At 45.2% G+C, this 17,408-nt stretch overlaps 1 protein-coding gene and 1 long non-coding RNA gene across 3 annotated transcripts in view; one reads left to right on the top strand and one right to left on the bottom strand.

Annotated features, from left to right (window-relative positions):
• Window positions 1-17,408, bottom strand: part of ASIP (agouti signaling protein) — a 221,262-nt gene that overhangs the window by 181,782 nt on the left and 22,072 nt on the right. The gene's annotated exons all lie outside the window — the stretch shown is intronic.
• On the top strand, window positions 4,661-10,467 carry LOC135975317 (uncharacterized). Its single transcript, XR_010592235.1, has 2 exons — window positions 4,661-5,498; window positions 8,683-10,467. It is a non-coding gene; the product is annotated as an uncharacterized LOC135975317 (long non-coding RNA).

Genomic DNA, 17,408 nt, shown 5'->3' with positions numbered 1-17,408 from the left:
TGTAGTACCACCTTAAATATGTCTTCCTTACTCCTGCTATTTCGTCTCCTAATCAGACAGAGCCACTCAGCTGGTGTGCAGGAGGAGACCTTCAAGGGCACATCTGTAGAAGCTAATGAATAAATAGACTGAGGCACTATTGTGAGTACATTCACAACCTTGATTCTTAAACATTAGTTACATCCCTTTTCCTTGACTGGCACTCAGCACAGTGAGAGCCCTAACCATGGTGAGTTCAGCCTGGCAGAGAAGGGGAAGATGGGACAAAAGGTGGTGGGGTTTCAGAGAGGAATCACTACAAGCTCCTAGGGACACTATCCTGAATTCTGGCACCATTTCCCACAAGCGGGGGTGATGGAAGTCAATATCTCATTCCTGAGGGTAACCAAGGATGCAAAGGTACAGCTCCTGAATGTGTGTGGCTGCAGACCAGGTCCTTATGCCTGTGTGCTGCAGAAGGAATTGCCGATTGGCTCAGTGAAGTTTCCTACCACGGTGGAAGAAACAAGGCAGCCCTCCCAAGGAACCTTTGGCAGAGGAGTGCCAAACACAAGGAAAGTTTCCTAGCAATCTCCATGGAGGATTCTTGGGACATCCCAATGTGCATCAACAAACTTTTCTGCAGGTTCCCCTCTGCCTATCTGCACAGGGGAATGAGAAGCAGATGCAAACACTTTTAGTGTTGGTTATTTCTATCTAGAGTGACCAGACAACAAATGTGAAAAATTGGGAAGGGGGTGGGGGGTAATAGGAGCCTATAAGACCCCAAAATCGGGGCTGTCCCTATAAAATCGGGACATCTGGTCACCCTGTTCCTAGCCCTCTTCTGCCCTGGGAAAAAAACGCAGAGCTCTACCTCATGTCTCCCTGCAGCATCAAAATACGAGTACTTACCAGAGCTTCCCCCTCCTGCATCAGGTGAGCCAGAGCACGAGTGCTGGGACTGGGTAAACCCCTCCGAAGTTAAAAAGAGGTCCTGGCTTGCCATGCCAACTGACAAACCTGTCACTTGTCCCCCATTCTTCTCCAATTCCACTTCCTCATCCACCACTTCATCCTCGGAGTTCACTCCGCTGGCTGCTGAATCCAGCTCCCCCGAAGTAACCACGGGGCTGTTGGCGGGGGAGGAGGGGTCACCGTCAAGGATGGCACACAGCTCCTTGTAGAAGTGGCATGTCTTTGGCGATGCACCAGATCAACGATTGGCCTCCCTTGCCTTCTGGTACGTCTGCCTCAGGTACTTGATCTTAGCAAGGCACTGCTGCATGTCCCTATTGTGCCCCTTCTCCTCCATGCCATTAACAATTTGCCTGTAGGTATCAAAGTTCCTACTGCTGGAGTGGAGCTATGACTGCACAGCTTCCTCTCCCCACAGACCCAGCAGATCCAACAACTCTGGTGTACTCCAGGCAGGAGTGCGTTTGCTGTGGGGAGCTGGCATGCTCAGCTGGGAAGATGCGAAGTGAGCTGTCCACACTGGGCAAACAGAAAAAGGAATGTCAAGAATTGCTGGGGCTTTAAAGCTAGGGGATGCAGGCATTATATACTGACACATGAAGAGAAGGGAGTTACCTCACAAGTGGACAGCCACTGTTGACAGGGTCAATTCAATCAGGGTCGATGAAGTCCACTCCCAATAATAGATGGGGAGGTGTCAATTCCACGAGAGGCAAAGCTGCTTTTATAATGAGCCGGCCACTCCCAGTTCCTATTCAAGCCCAAATTAATGGTGTTAAATTTGCAAATGAATTTTAGTTCTGCTGTTTCTCTTTGAAGTCTGTTTCTGAAGTTTTTTTGTTCAAGAATAGTGACTTTCAAATCTGTTATAGAATGTCCAGGGAGATTGACGTGTTCACCTACTGGCTTTTGTATGTTACCATTCCTGATGTCTGATTTGTGTCCATTTATTCTTTTACGTAGGGACTGTCTGGTTTGGCCAATATACATGGCAGAGGGGAATTGCTGGCACATGATGGCATATATCACATTAGTAGATGTGCAGGTGAATGAGCCCTTGATGGTATGGCTGATGTGATTGGGTCCTCTGATGGTGTCACTAGAGTAGATATGGGGACAGAGTAGGCAACGAGGTTTGCTACAGGGATTGGTTCCTGCATTGGTGTTTCTGTGGTGTGGAGTGTAGTTGCTGGTGAGTATTTGTTTCAGGTTGGGGGGCTGTCTGTAAGCGAGGACTGGCCTGCTCCCCAAGGTCTGTGAAAGTGAGGAATCGTTTTTCAGGATAGGTTGTAGATCGTTGATAATGTGCTGGAGACGTTTTAGCTGGGGGCTGTACGTGATGGCCAGTGGTGTTCTGTTATTTTCCTTGTTGGGCCTGTCCTGTAGTAGGTGATTTCTGGGTACCCATCTCGCTCTGTCAATCTGTTTCCTCACGTCCCCAGGTGGGTATTGTAGTTTTAAGAATGCTTGATAAAGATCTTGTAGGTGTTTGTCTCTGTCTGAGGGATTGGAGCAAATTCAGTTGTATCTTAGGGCTTGGTTGTAGACAATGGATCGTGTGATGGAAGCTGGAGGCATGTAGGTAAGTATAGCGGTCAGTAGGTTTCTGGTATAGGGTGGTGTTTATGTGGGCATCACTTATTTGCACCGTAGTGTCCAGGACACTTATGTATCCTGCTTTCCTGAGGATACATGTATATTTTCCCATAGAAAAAAAAAAGACACATAGCATATGCCCCTAAATCACAAACAACAATTGAAGTATCAAAATTAACTTTAATTTAAAAAACAAAAAACACACAGTTAAAAGCAATTTTCAGAAATGTACCTTCCAGTGCTGGGTGAAGGGGTGTGGCATATGGTTATTCTGTTTTCCCCACATGTCTTTGGGCCTTTTGCTTAGAGAACAAGCAACATTTTAGTGGGTATTATTCTCCAAATGCACAACCCTGCCCATACAACCTGTTTAATAGCAGGTTTAAAAAACAAAACAGTATTATATACAACTATGGTTAAAATGAGATTTTACCTTGCCTTGGTAAAATACAGCTTGAGGTTGCTGTTTCCATACTAACCAGATCACACTGCAATAAAGACATATATCATTATTAGTAAGGACAGCATGGACAAAGAGTAAGAATATATATTTTCAGTTATAAAACAAGCAACTTACCTTTTCTGGCAGTCCAGCAGCAGCCATTCTGTTCAAGATGGTTTCTGATGTGTAAAGGCAGTCTCCAAAAATTCTCAGGTTTTTATACCAACCTACCCCTTTTGATTCAAACAGACTTCAACGTCTGTAGCTATTAGGTTGATTTGATCACTACAGCTCTTAATTAATAGCTACAAAAGGAATTTATGCACCCCTCCCCAAACATTGTCTTTTGTGATCTGTGGATAAAAAGTAAATTGGCTGAATAACAGGGCTGCTTTTGACTAATTTTTAGTTAAAATATTTTTTTCAGTTTCAAATATAAACAGAGCTCCACAGAGCCTTCTGACAGTATTAAACAGTAAATCACCATATTCAACAATCTTTAGTATTACTCTACCCTCTTCTGACTGAGGGCCGTGCAGATGTCAAGGAATGTCTTTTTTTTTTTTTTTATATTTTAAACGTGTTTCTTTTCTGCTTAAAGTTGTGGTTTGCTTTTAAACACAAATGGACACTGCCCAACCACAGTAAGCCCTCACCCCAATACCCCCAGTTTTAAAACATTTGATTGTTCTTACAGCATATTCTGATTTTATAAATATGCTGGAGGTTTGTGAATCCTTGCAACACTTCAGTTTTGGTTTAGACCAGTTATTTATTTTTGAAAATATATTATTTTAAAGCTTTTAATGACTTTGAGTTGCTGGAAAGACTGACCCATTGTGTTTTACAAACTCCAGAGGTTTTATTTAATATTATTAATCAGAGCTCTCCTCCCCACTTCTGAGGATGAAACCCTTCAAACCTAATTACTGATAATTTTTCCAGCATAAACAGGAGCTAATATCTTTAACCCTGATGGAACATTAAGGAACCATGGGTGTATGATTACATCTGAAGATAATAGTTTCACACAACCCAGTTTTTTTTAATAAGTTCTGGTTAAACTTATAGTTCAATAGATTGAGTCAGATGTATTGTATTCAAGCACACGTCTCAAACACCCATATTTTATGCAAAATATAGGAGCTTTTTGCTTTTATTTTGAACACTTTTTTTTAATCTCCCTGGATTTTAGGACATGCATTTAAATTTTTTGCAGTAAATAGATCTCTTTTCTTACTTAAAATAGCTGGGTCCTCACTATTTTTGTGTAAAAGACATATAACCTCTTGAATAGCCTTCAAACCCCATTTTAATTCAAGTCCCACATAGGCCTTGTAACTAAAAAATAACTAGGCACTTAGACTTGTTACTGAGCCATAGCTACAATCTTTTCCCCAGTTATCCTTTTATTTCCACCTATTAATTTTATACATTTTTAGTGTTTGAGGTTTGTCCCCAATTCTTTATGGCAGTGGTTCTCAAACTTTTGTATTGGTGACTCCTTTCACACAGCAAGACTATAAGTGTGACCGCCCCCTTATAAAGTAAAAACACATTTTGAAAACATATTTAACACTATTATAAATGCTGGAGGCGAAGCGGGGTTTGGAGGTGGAGGTGACAGCTCACGACCTCCCACATAATAACCGCACAGCCCTGTTGACGTCACTAGGCATAACCCTAGGTAACTCGGGAGGGTGGAAGGCCACTAAATGTCAATGAAGCTTCCTGCACTAGACCTAAGTGAACCAAACTCTATCCTTCCATGTTTAAACTCTAATCAACCTCAAAAGCCAGGTGCAATTGGAATATGTAAGCAACCAGTTATCTGTGTGCAACCCCCTGCTCAAGCAGTAATAATGAGGCCTGCATGTTTCTGGCTGAAGGGAAAAAGGACAAGATAACGGTTTAAAGAAGTTACTAACAAGCTAGGCTTATAGCTGCCAAGAATGACTTAACTATTACCAGGGATGGGAGGGGTAGAGGGAGGAATGGGGGGGGGGGAGAAAAGGGAGGGCTAGAGGGGAAAGGGGGGGGGTGAGGCTTAACTGCAAAATGTATAAAAGAAGAAAAACTGTTCCTGTTAATGTGCTTGATTTGAGACTTGCCAGTCTCCTTGCACCACTTTGGGATCCCAAATAAACTTTGTTTGCTTCTCCCCCTGGTGTGTTTATTGGCGCGAAGCACACCGGGCAACGGACCCGCTGTTGCTTTGCCTCGGGCACTCTGTGCTGGCAACAGTTTTGGCGCCCAACGTGGGGCTCGAGGCTGAAATTTAGCCTTGCCCGGACCCCTCTCGGAGGTCGACAGATTTCGGCGACGACCGACGCCCAGCGCGCACCGGTGACTTTACCGGGGGCCTCGGCGGAGACGTGGTTTGGTCGACCCCAGAGGGCACAACGGTGCAACGCGCTCAAGTAGTGGAGAAGCAGCTGCGGGCGACGGTGGGGAACCGGTCCCGTGGATAGGGCGACGGTGCAGAACCGGACCCTTGGATAAGGTAGGAACAGTCCAGTGGGGACTTTATCTGTCTTGACCTGGGGACGCCCAGTGTCTACCTGTTATGACCTGGGGACGCCCAGTGTCTCCCTATGGGGCAGGGACAGAGTATGGCAGGCAGGGTAAGGTGTACACCCTTGGAATGCATTCTGGTGAACTGGAAAGTGTTTGGATCGGATCCGTTGGTTAAAAGTAAACTGAAAAGGTTCTGTACAGTAGACTGGCCTCAATATCAGCTAGAGGACCAGGAAAGGTGGCCACCGGAAGGATCACTTAATTATAACACGATCCTTCAATTACTTCTGTTCTGTCAGCAAACGGGTAAATGGAATGAACATATGTATGTACAGTTGTTTATGTTGCTAAGAGATAGGTTAGATATTTTGCAAAAGTGTAATTTGACTCCGACAGGTTCGGTAGTAGCTATTGTTAGTCCCCAGAACTCCCCCCATAGCTGTAATGGCAGGTCCGGTGTCCCCTTCGGCTATCACACCCCCACCATGTAAAGACAAGGTGTCTCAGGTCCCAGAGATTGCCCCCTCGGTGGAATTTTATCCGTTGATCACTGAGACCGTGGTGTCCAGACATGGCTCAGATAGGAATCAGGCCACTACTATGCAGGTTTACACCCATGTGCCTTTTAACCCGGTGGACCTAGCAGCCTTTAAGGCACAGGCAGGGGAATTCTCTACGAACCCAAGCAAGTCTATCTCGGTCTTTGAAGGGTGCCTGGCTAGCTGTAAGCCTGACTGTGATGATTGTAATGTCCTTATGCGGACCCTGCTGTCTGAGGTGGAGCGTAATCAGGTTGTGTCTTAAGAAAAGGAAAAGAGGCAAGCGAAAATGATGGTCGCAGCAGTATAGGCTGGTGGCAGGGGAAAATTCCAGGAAGGTGGAAGGGGCCGGGGAATGAGAGGACGTGGGCGCCCTGGCTCACAGGAAAGGCGTCTGGGTTGCAACCAGTGTGCCAGATGCTGAAAGGAGGGACATTGGAAAAATGCGTGCCCCGAAAGAGAAGGTACCCCTATGATGGCAGCGGAGGATCAAGAATAGGAGTGTCAGGGGAGATGGACTATCCTGCCCCTGGAACTCCAAGTAAAAATGCGTGTGGGAGATTCGGACATAGACTTTTTAATAGACTCTGGAGCTGCACGAACAGCCGTAAACCAACCCCTGCAGCTGCCTGTGTCAGAGTCCCTCACTGTGGTGGGTGCCACAGGGAAAGGAACCAAGTGCCCAGTATATGCCCCAGCGGAATGTGCTTTGGGAAACAGAACTCTATCTCACAAACTGGTTTACCTCCCTGATTGTCCAACACTTCTACTAGGATGGGACCTGCTTTGTTGCTTAGGAGCCACCCTGCATTTCACCCAAGATGAAATAACCCTCACCTTACCCCCAGAGAATACCTGGATAATGACTCTTGCAACTGAGCCCTCAGCTTTGCAAGCCCCAGAGTGGAGCCAGTGGGAAGACAAAAGGAGGGTTAAAAAGCAGCTTTGCTGGACAGTGTGGGCCCAGGGATTTAAAAATTCCCCCACTCTGTTTGGCCAGGCCCTGGCCAGAGACTTGGAGGAGTGGGACAATGAGGACAGGGTCCTCCTCCTGCAATATGTGGATGACTTGTTGATTGCTGCTGTGGGTCTCACCCCTTGCCTTAAAGCCACTGTGAGCCTCCTGAACTTTGTTGGACTCCTCAAAAGTGGGTGTGCTCGTCCTGGTTTGTTGCTCCAAAGCTCTGTATAGAAGTTATTTTACTGGAAGGGTGCATAATGGCAATGTGTATGTGTTCACTGTTGGGAAAAGGTGTATGAGTGAAGAGTGGAAGTTTCCTTTCTAAGTTAAAAGAAGCCAAGAAGGAGAGAAGGAAAAAGAACAGAACGAGTTAACTGAGGGGAAAAAATACAGCTATCAAGCTCAGTCCAAAGATAAGATGCTGGCACCATCCAAGGACACTGCCCAGAGCTAAGACTTGGCCGACAGCCAAGAAAAGAGGGGGCCTGAATGTGCCCAAGCAACTATGAGATCTGCAAAACACTGTCAGGCATTAATGAAATGTGTTAGGTTTCTTTTCTCACAGATAAAAGAAGTGCTACCCAAAGACCCTAGCAGCCCTGCCATTCATTGAAACAAGGAGACTGAGTCTACGTAAAGTCCATCAACGAAAAACTTCTTTGGCTCCACACTGGAAAGGCCCTTTCCAAGTCCTGTTAACCACCAACACCACTGTGAAGTACCAAGGACTGCCCACCTGAACCCAGGCTTCTCACTGTAAAAAGACCTCTCCACCTCGGGAGGACTCTCCAACTGATGATAAGCCTATTTAAAGACAGGGTGATGTGCTAGTAACCTCTCCTCTGTATGATGCTGAACCACACCGTTTCAGGAAAAGAGAAGAAGGAACACTTGCTTCATTGAAACCACAAAGTCCAGGAATTCCTGACTACAAAAGACATTAAGAACTGACCCTGGTGAAGAAACAAAGAATTATACGCTGGCAGGGAGGCTCTTAGACCCCTGGCCTCCCAGGTACAGGCTGAATGTCTAGTCTGCCAAAAGAACAACCCTCGAGCTGGAGTGTCAGTGCCACCAGCCACTCTGGAACCTACCCCAGGCCCGGGGCTGGTTTGGCAAATAGACTTTACTGAGTTCCCCCTGACCCAAGGATTCAAATACCTTTTCATCTTGGTGGATCGATTCAGCGGATGGCCTGAAGCCTTCCCATGCCATAACAACACTGCCAAAATGGTGGCTCTGAAATTTGTCAAGGAGATCATTCCCCGCTTCGGCCTCCCCCAGTGGATGGAATCTGACAACGGAACACACTTCACATCCCAAGTTGTTCAGAAGATATCGGATGCCCTGCAAATCCCCTGGAAGCTCCACACTCCATGGCGACTGCAGGCCAGTGGAGTAGTGGAACGCACAAATCAGACACTTAAGCGGCACCTCTCAAAGGTCTGCAAAGAGGCTTCCCTTAAGTGGCCTGATGCCTTACCCCTTGTTTTGCTCCGCATTCGCGCTCTCCCAAAGGGCAGGTTAGGGCTCAGTCCCTTCGAGATTATGTTTGGAAGGGCCTGGCCTATGAATGGTACACCGGTTCTGGCAGGGAAGTGGGAAATGGGGTGTGGCTTTTTATCTCAGTATATGTGCTCTCTGTCTGCTGTTCTCTGTTCTCTCCACAGGTATACCAGAGATTTGCAGCCTCTCCTGCTGGATGCCCCTGTCCACTCCTTGCAGCCAGGCAATTCCGTTCTCGTTCGGACCTGGAAGGACTAGCCTCTCCAAGAGAAGTGGAAGGGACCCCACACCATCCTGCTGGTCTCCCACACAGCAGCAAAGGTCAAGGGACACAAGAACTGGATTCATCACTCCTGTCTGAAGGCAGTGCCCGCTCCTGAACGATGGACCTTCCAGCCTACGGAAAAGGACTACCAGCGACGACCTGGGACTTAAACTGTTATTCAAAAGACAATAAGGCCTGCTGGGAATGCCCTGTGGTCTCTTTGGACAGTCGCAGCGCACTCCCCGCGAGAACTCTGAGCGTTGGTTGTGTTTATTTTCATAGGGCCGGCCTAACCTGGTGGCCTGGTCCTTTTGTTTTTAATCTGCCTACTATTGGTAATTGATATTTTGTGGGTATTTGGGGGAATTGTAATTGTTAGGCCCTAGGGTCACTTGCCCAGCATGAGTTCAGGTCCAGGGTCTGCCACAGTGGTACTCTTTGCCATAGGGACACTCCTTTCGTTACCTCCCGTTTCCCCCCAGGCACATGTGGGATGGAAAGAGATCCCTACTAACTTGGAAACAAACACATATGAGTCCTTGAAGGTTTGCTTTGCCCAAGAGTTTAACCTCTCTACCTGCTAAGTATGCTCCCAAATCCCGCACCACGCAGCAGGGTTACCCTGAGGGGTAGTTCCCCAAAATTGGTCAGATATCTGTTGGGGATGGTTCAGTAGGGGAAGAAATACCTCGGGTACCCCCTTGTCACAAAACTGTACCATTGAATCCCAGTATGCATTAAGGGACAACCCCTGGCGGCCCCAGGCAGCGTTAATCTTTGTATGCCACCTCAGAGCCCATTAAGGAAGAAGCTTATGTCCCGGAAAACTCACAGGACATTAACAAGCACGTCCTGTCGGCCAAACAGGCTTTCAAGCAGTGGAAGGCCCAGGAAAGGAAACCCACAGTTTTCGATTCCCTTTGAAGTTGGTTGCCCAACCTAGGAGGACTGGGGGGTGGCCTTGTGCGTCTCCTCCTCACCGGTGTGGTATTGTGCCTGGTCACCCTCCTCCTAATTGCTTGTTTTAAAATGCTCCTCCGTAAGCTTTGTGCCCCCCGTTCCTCAAAAATCCCGGCATACCCTCTCATTGAAAACCCCAGCTTCATAGCACTTAATCATATCTTGTCCACAGAATATGAGAAAACTCAGCCAAAAGCTTGTTGAGTATTCTCAAAGGAGGGAGTTGTTGACGTCACTAGGCATAACCCTAGGTAACTCGGGAGGGTGGAAGGCCACTAAATGTCAATGAAGCTTCCTGCACTAGACCTAAGTGAACCAAACTCTATCCTTCCATGTTTAAACTCTAATCAACCTCAAAAGCCAGGTGCAATTGGAATATGTAAGCAACCAGTTATCTGTGTGCAACCCCCTGCTCAAGCAGTAATAATGAGGCCTGCATGTTTCTGGCTGAAGGGAAAAAGGACAAGATAACGGTTTAAAGAAGTTACTAACAAGCTAGGCTTATAGCTGCCAAGAATGACTTAACTATTACCAGGGATGGGAGGGGTAGAGGGAGGAATGGGGGGGGGGAGAAAAGGGAGGGCTAGAGGGGAAAGGGGGGGGGTGAGGCTTAACTGCAAAATGTATAAAAGAAGAAAAACTGTTCCTGTTAATGTGCTTGATTTGAGACTTGCCAGTCTCCTTGCACCGCTTTGGGATCCCAAATAAACTTTGTTTGCTTCTCCCCCTGGTGTGTTTATTGGCGCGAAGCACACCGGGCAACGGACCCGCTGTTGCTTTGCCTCGGGCACTCTGTGCTGGCAACAGCCCCCAGTTTGAGAACCCCTGCTCTATACATTATTTGGAATTCTTTTAAGATTGCGTGGTCTTTGTGTGTTATAGGTTAGACCAGTGTTTACTTTTGAAAATATATTTTTAAAAACTTTTAAGAACTTGCTAGAAGTTGCTAGAAAGACTGACCCATAGTGGACCACAAAGGTTTTATTTAATTTTATGAGGTTTTATTTAATTTTATGTTAATCAGAGCTCACCGCCCCACCTTTCTGCGAGTGAACGTCCATCAAAGCTAATTACTGACAATTTTTCCAATCCCAAGAAGATCTAATAGCTGTAACCCTGATGGAATGTTAAGGAAACATGAGTGTGTGATTACATCTGAAGGCAATAGTTCCACATAACCCCATTTTTTCAATAGGGTGTGGTTAAACCAATAAAGCTCATCGGGGTTGAATCAGTTCTATTGTACTCAAGCACATGTCTCCCACATCCATATTTTATACAAAATATAGGAGCATTTTGCTTTATTTTTAACACGTTTTTGTTTTTTTATTTTCCCCAGATTCTACTACATGCATTTCAGTTTTTTGCTGTCAATAGGTCTCTTTTCTTAAAGACACAATTGTTTGGGGTCAGCCCTTGAAAACAAACTGAGATGCCCCATCAAAATGGTCATTTGATTTAAGGACCACACAGGCCTTGTAACAGAAACAAAGACCTTTTTATTTTATGGTAGTTTATATCACGTTTGTCCCCTCACCATTCTCTAACTTAATCCTTTTAGATTTCTTACAAATAGTCTTTTTTCTAAGTAGGGGGTCTATAACTTTTTGCACAGATCAGGTGGTCAACACAATGCATTAAGTGGGTATCCTTCGGGTTGGTAATTTTGCTTAAAACACTATTTGAGTCTTAAGTGCTTTGCACAGCTTTTACCAAGGTCCTTCCTTGTGCTACATTTCGGGTTAAGCACAGATATTGCATTGAATAACCTATGGCAGTAACTGAGTTTAATAAGCTTTCCAAGCACAGGTCAGCACACAGGGCCTGGAGCTTGAGGTTGGTATCCTCTAATGTCTAATTCACACTGTCATGATGCCAATGGCATGGCGTGTCTATAATCTTCAAAAAGCTTCTCCCTAAGACAGTGATTAAGGACAGCAGAAAAAGAAATGCATACATTAGACCACATAACTCTTTTATGCTCACGACATGGCAGTAGCTCAGTTGGTTCTATGCCAAGGGTTTTCCTTAATTACATATACCCGTCATATTCTGAACACTTGGTGTCCTCTTGAACAATTGTCTTGATGTGGAGCAAAAACCAGATGGGCCTGATTCATCTTTGCTCTTTGAGGCAACACTGCCCCGGCGCCTCCAGTGACCCTAGAAAAGCATCATCAAGCTATTGAGAAATTTTCAGAAAAGAAACAGCTGTCAGTCCTCTGGTTTTAGATTTACACAACCCCAGGCCAGTTCCTACACCATTACACCCCATCCTTCACAGCCACTTTTTATAGTCTATTTACCTGAGCAACTTTTTCTTCATTCACCTCATCCAACAGAGTCGCTGAAGAGCCGTGGATACCTTCCTCCATGGAGGTGGATGATAAGTGGTCATCATGTTTGAGTCTTGGGCAGGGCCGCCGAGAGTGGGTTCGGGCCCCAGTGAAAAAAAATTTTCGGGTCCCCCAGCAAGGGCGGACCGGCTAAACAGGGCCAACTGGGGGGAGAGGGGGGAAAGCCGGGGAAGCCGGACCCCGGGCCCCCTTCTGGACTGCCAGGCCCCGGTAATTTGTACAGGCTTCTCCCCCTTCTCGTCGGCCCTGGTCCTGGTGTCAGGTTCCTGGATATCCATCAATGGCTGAGCCAAAGGGCTCTTCTTGGCAGCTCCTTCCTCTTCCTCAGAACTGTCACTTATATAGTGCTTTCTTTGCAGGTGACTCAGTACCCTCAGAGCTAAAATTAATTCTGCAGTTATCACAGGGGTGGTGAAGGAGGCCATTTCCTCTCAGCATTTCCATGATTTATGAAAAACATGGTCTCAAAACAAGGTTGTATCTTCCACGCAATGATAGGGCTTCCAGCGGCAGTGCTACCAACTGGCCAACCACTGAGCTCAGAGTCTGGGGGTTCCAGCCTAGCCCCTAGTGTTCTACCTATTCAGATTGGTGCAAGTTTCACTTCTGGGAGGTCCTATGGGGGGTGAAACCTACACTGATTGCTAGAAGATTGTGGGAGGAGTTATTAGAGGGGTCACATAACCCTCTTCCAGATGGGTCACCCCACCCCATAACTTGCCTTGATTGGTTAAATCCACTCTTTGGGTGGGCCTATGGGGCTGAATCCCTCTCCAATTGGTAGAGGGTGGTGGTGGAGAAGTTCTTAGAGGAGTCACATGCCATCCCTTTCTTCCAGTCACATGTCAATCTCAGCCCCAGAAATAATACTCTAGAGGGAGTGTCTTATAGTGACAGGTGGGCAGGGTCCTAAGGGTAAAGGACAAAATCAATATTTGATTGATGTTGTACTCCTAGACGCCTAATGTGCCCCCATTTCGTATCTTCATAATTTTGGAATATTAGATCTGGTAAAACTGTACTAAGTGAAAGGTTATGGATTCAGACTAATACCCGTTTCAGGATCCTACAGCAGCCAGTTCCAAACTGGGAGACTGGCTTTCCTGGGTAGATGTAGATGTCTCCCAAGGGAGCTTTAATGCTCCCCATGGAAAGTTGTTGACAGTTGGGGAGCAGAAGGAATTTTCTGCTTTTGGCATTTTTATCGTTAAGATTTGGCAAAGCCAAAACTTTACTCCATACTGAATATTCAGAGATGGCTTAAAACTTTAGACACCTTTCATCCTAAACAATCTCAAAACACTTTACAAATGATGGGACAGATTCACCCCCATGGACACAGGAATATCTGTGCTGCAGAAGGACAGATTAAATTGTGGCCAGGGCTTCATAGAAGCCCCTCTGATGGAGGATGTAGTAGGAAGAAAGCTTGTGACATAAGTCCTTGTATTAGAGGCCTGGTATGAGGCAGGAGCTGCTTACAGAATTTGGCAAGAACAGGGCCGATATGGCAGAAATACATATTTTTAAGAAGTGCTAGTTACAGAGTACTTACGCAAACGCATTTTGATATTAAGTGGTACCAGAACATTTCGATATTAAGGATGGTACAAATCATTTTCCAAGGATAACAGGAACACACTGACCCTTTTTAAAAGATAAGGTTAGGGTGGCAGTATGTAATAGAGATGTTTTGATTGAACCAACATGTACAAGGTAATGGGTAATAACTAGCCCTATTTGGGGGCAGGAACAGACTATGTCAGAGGGGCAGTACTATGTTGTTTGTATTGGAGTAGAAAGATATATTTTAGACAGAGTATTTTTGTTTGGCCTAGGGAGGAAAGTTCCACTGTTTACTGAGCTGGTTTATTGTTATGGGCATACATGTATTAGGCTAGGTCTACACTACCCGCCCGAATCGGCGGGTAGAAATCGATCTCTCTGGGATCGAATTATCGTGTCTCATCGGGACGCGACAATCGATCCCCGAATCGACGCTCTTACTCCACCAGCGGAGGTAGGAGTAAGCGCCATCGACAGGAAGCCGCGGAGATCGATTTTGCCGCTGTCCTCACAGCGGGGTAAGTCGGCTCCGATACGTCAAATTCAGCTACACTATTCGAGTAGCTGAATTTGTGTATCTTAAATCGACCCCTACCCCCACCCCCGTAGTGAAGACCTGCCCTCAGTGGTCTGGTAGAGTTTGCAGAATACTAGCACCATGCCTTGTTGATAATAAACCTGGCTGGGTGCCTTGTTTTTTTAATGGATTTTGTGGTTATTGGTCGGTTTGCTTGAGGTCTGTTGTGCCAGCTGTTTGCTCAGGGCTGGGGTGGCACACAAAGGGAACACACACACACACAGCCAAACATATATTAACATTTAACAACACTGGTGATCCACAAAAGTCAACAAAAGTAAATTTTATACCTTTTTAAAAATATAAGTGGTACCACACTATTTTAATATTATGGTTGGGATATAACCATCATAATATTATTAATACCATGTTTTTTAAAGTTCAAAAAGGTCTCAGTTATAAATACACATACATATATTTCTGCCTCAACAAATAATATAATTAAAACACTTTTCTTTTATGTTATATTAAACCAAACCAATAGTTGTTAATGTTTGTGCTTCTAAACTGTTAACAAAAATAAAATTGGTATCACAAGCAAATTAATTCTAAAAGTTTAATAAAAATTCTGTTATTAACTCTTTTTCTAAAACAAAGTGCTCAGCAAGAAAAAGCAATACACTTTTTCATAAAAAATTTTAAGCATCTATTTTAGCAGTTAAGCATTACATTTAACACGAAATATTAATAATGCACCTCAAGTAAAAATCCAAATAATCCACCAATATAATGCAGCCAAGAAAAAGGCTATTGCAATCCTAGGATTCATCATGTGAGCTATTTCCTCTTGAGATAGGGAAATGTTATTACCACAATACAAGGCACTGGTGAGACCTCATCTGGAATACTGTGTGTAGTTCTGGTCTTGATTGTTTAAAAAAGATGAAATCAAACTGGAACAGGTGCAGAGAAGATCTACTAAAATGATCAGAGGACTGGAGAACCTACCTTACGAGAGTATCAGCGGGGTAGCCGTGTTAGTCTGGATCTGTAAAAAAGCAACAGAGAGTCCTGTGGCACCTTTAAGACTAACAGATGTATTGGAGCATAAACTTTCGTGGGTGAATGCCCACTTCCTCGGATGCATGTCACATGCATCCGACGAAGTGGGCATTCACCCACGAAAGCTTATGCTCCAATACATCTGTTAGTCTTAAAGGTGCCACAGGACTCTCTGTTTCCTTACGAGAGGAGACCTAAGGAACTTGGCTTGTTTAGTTTAAAAAAAAGGAAAGCTTAGGGGAGATTTGATTGCTCCCTATAAATACATCAGAGGGATAAACACCTGGGAAGCAGAAGAGTTATTTAAATTAAGGGCCAATGCTGGCACAAGAACAAATGGATATAAATTGGCCATCAATAAGTTTAGGCTTGAAATTGGATGAAGGTTTCTAACTATCAGATAAGTAAAATTCTGGAATAGCCTTCCAAGGAGAGTAGTGGGGGCAAAACACCTAACTTGTTTTAAGACTGAGCTTGATAAATGTATGGGATGGTATGACAAGATTGCTTACAATGGCCTATGGTCCATTGATGACTGCTATTAGCAAATATCTCCATTGGATTACAAGAAAGGAAAAAGGGCTTTTTCAGGCACATCTGTCTTAAATAAAGCCCCCAGCTTGTGGAATCTCTGCACAGCTGGCGCCTTGGAGCACCCTTTCCAGCAGTATATGAAACACATCTGTATGGGCCTCAAAATATCATCTGCTAAATCCAGTGAGGAATCCTAACAGGCAAGATTAATTGTGGGGTCATAACTGTGGTTGTCAGTCACTACCTCCCTTCTCCTATGCGGAGAGGCTCCTGACAGCAGGGCAGCTCTGATCCTGGTTTTAATGTTCTTGTGAGAAGGCTAGATTAATTTCTATAATGAGGAGAAGAATGAATGCAAAATTAAAATGGACAACTACTGTGTATGACCTCTCCGGAGAACACAGCTCTCTGTGTCCCGATGAACAGAGCTGCAACGAGTACAATGGAAAACACAAAGTACCTTTTGTAATAGACCCCCACTCTTGGGCCCTAGCCTCAGGCACTGAGCTGTGGGAGTAACTTGGCTAGCAAGCTTAAGGAAATGAGAGCTGCTGGAAGACTCGCGGTTGCGACCAAGGGAGTGTGGGGGGAGAAGCTATGGAGCATTCCAGTTGTTTGTTGTCAGTTCCTCTTCTGTCTTTGAAGACTGAGGGGCTCTGACTAGTCGCTCCTCCAAGGAGCTTGTGGGAGACCTACCTTTTCCTTTGGCTCCCTAGTACTGGAGTCTGCCTCCTGCTGGGGAAGGATAGAGACAATTGCACTTTTCAATTTATTTATTTTGTTTAAATTCCCTAGGTATATAAAAAGACAAAGCCAGAAAGGCAGATGTTTAACCCAATACTGTGTGTGATAACTGTTCTGTCAGCAGCTGGGATTCCAGCAGTGATAGCAGCAGTTTTGTACCTCACCATACAACCCTTAGCTGGGCTCCCTGTGGTATTTGCTGACTTGGACATGGCCTTGGACAGGGAACATTCTGTCACCAGCTGAAGACAGATTCCTCCTCTCTCTGAGGATGAGCAAGGAAACACTTGTCCTCTGCAGGCGGATGGTAGCAAGAGGCGCAGATGGAAGTATCAGTGTGACATTGGCTCCAGTGAGACCTTTACCTGGTCTCTCAAACACAGGTGTGTGCAACCTGGGTCCATGCCTGGCTTCATTTCTATGCCAGGAATGTACATTAAATTCAGCTGTTGTCTTATAAGCCTCTGAAGCCCCAGTGCTTGGGCAATGCACAGCAATTCTACCTCCAGGGCTAAGAATCTTCTTCTCCATGGCCATCAAAGGTAGGACAAGAAATAATGGGCTTAATCTGCAGCAAGGGAGATTTAGGTTAGATATTAGGAAAAGCTTTCCAACCTTTAAGGATAATCACACACTAGAATAGGTTACCAAAGCAGGTTGTGGAATCTCCATCACTGGATGCTTTTAAGAACAGCTGAGCCAAACATCTGCCAGGGATGGTCTAGATTTACTTGGTCCTGCCTCAGCAAATGGGGATGGACTAGATACCTCTCGAGGGCCCTTCCACCCTCACAGTGTCTATGATTCTGTCCCTGACAGGTATTTTTCTAACCTGTTCATAAAAACTCCATTGATGCGCATTCTACAACCTCCTTAGTAACCTGT

Source organism: Chrysemys picta, chromosome 13 (genome assembly GCF_011386835.1).
Source record: "Chrysemys picta bellii isolate R12L10 chromosome 13, ASM1138683v2, whole genome shotgun sequence".
Lineage (NCBI taxonomy): Eukaryota > Metazoa > Chordata > Testudines > Emydidae > Chrysemys > Chrysemys picta.
This window is presented reverse-complemented; position numbering and strand designations above follow the sequence as displayed.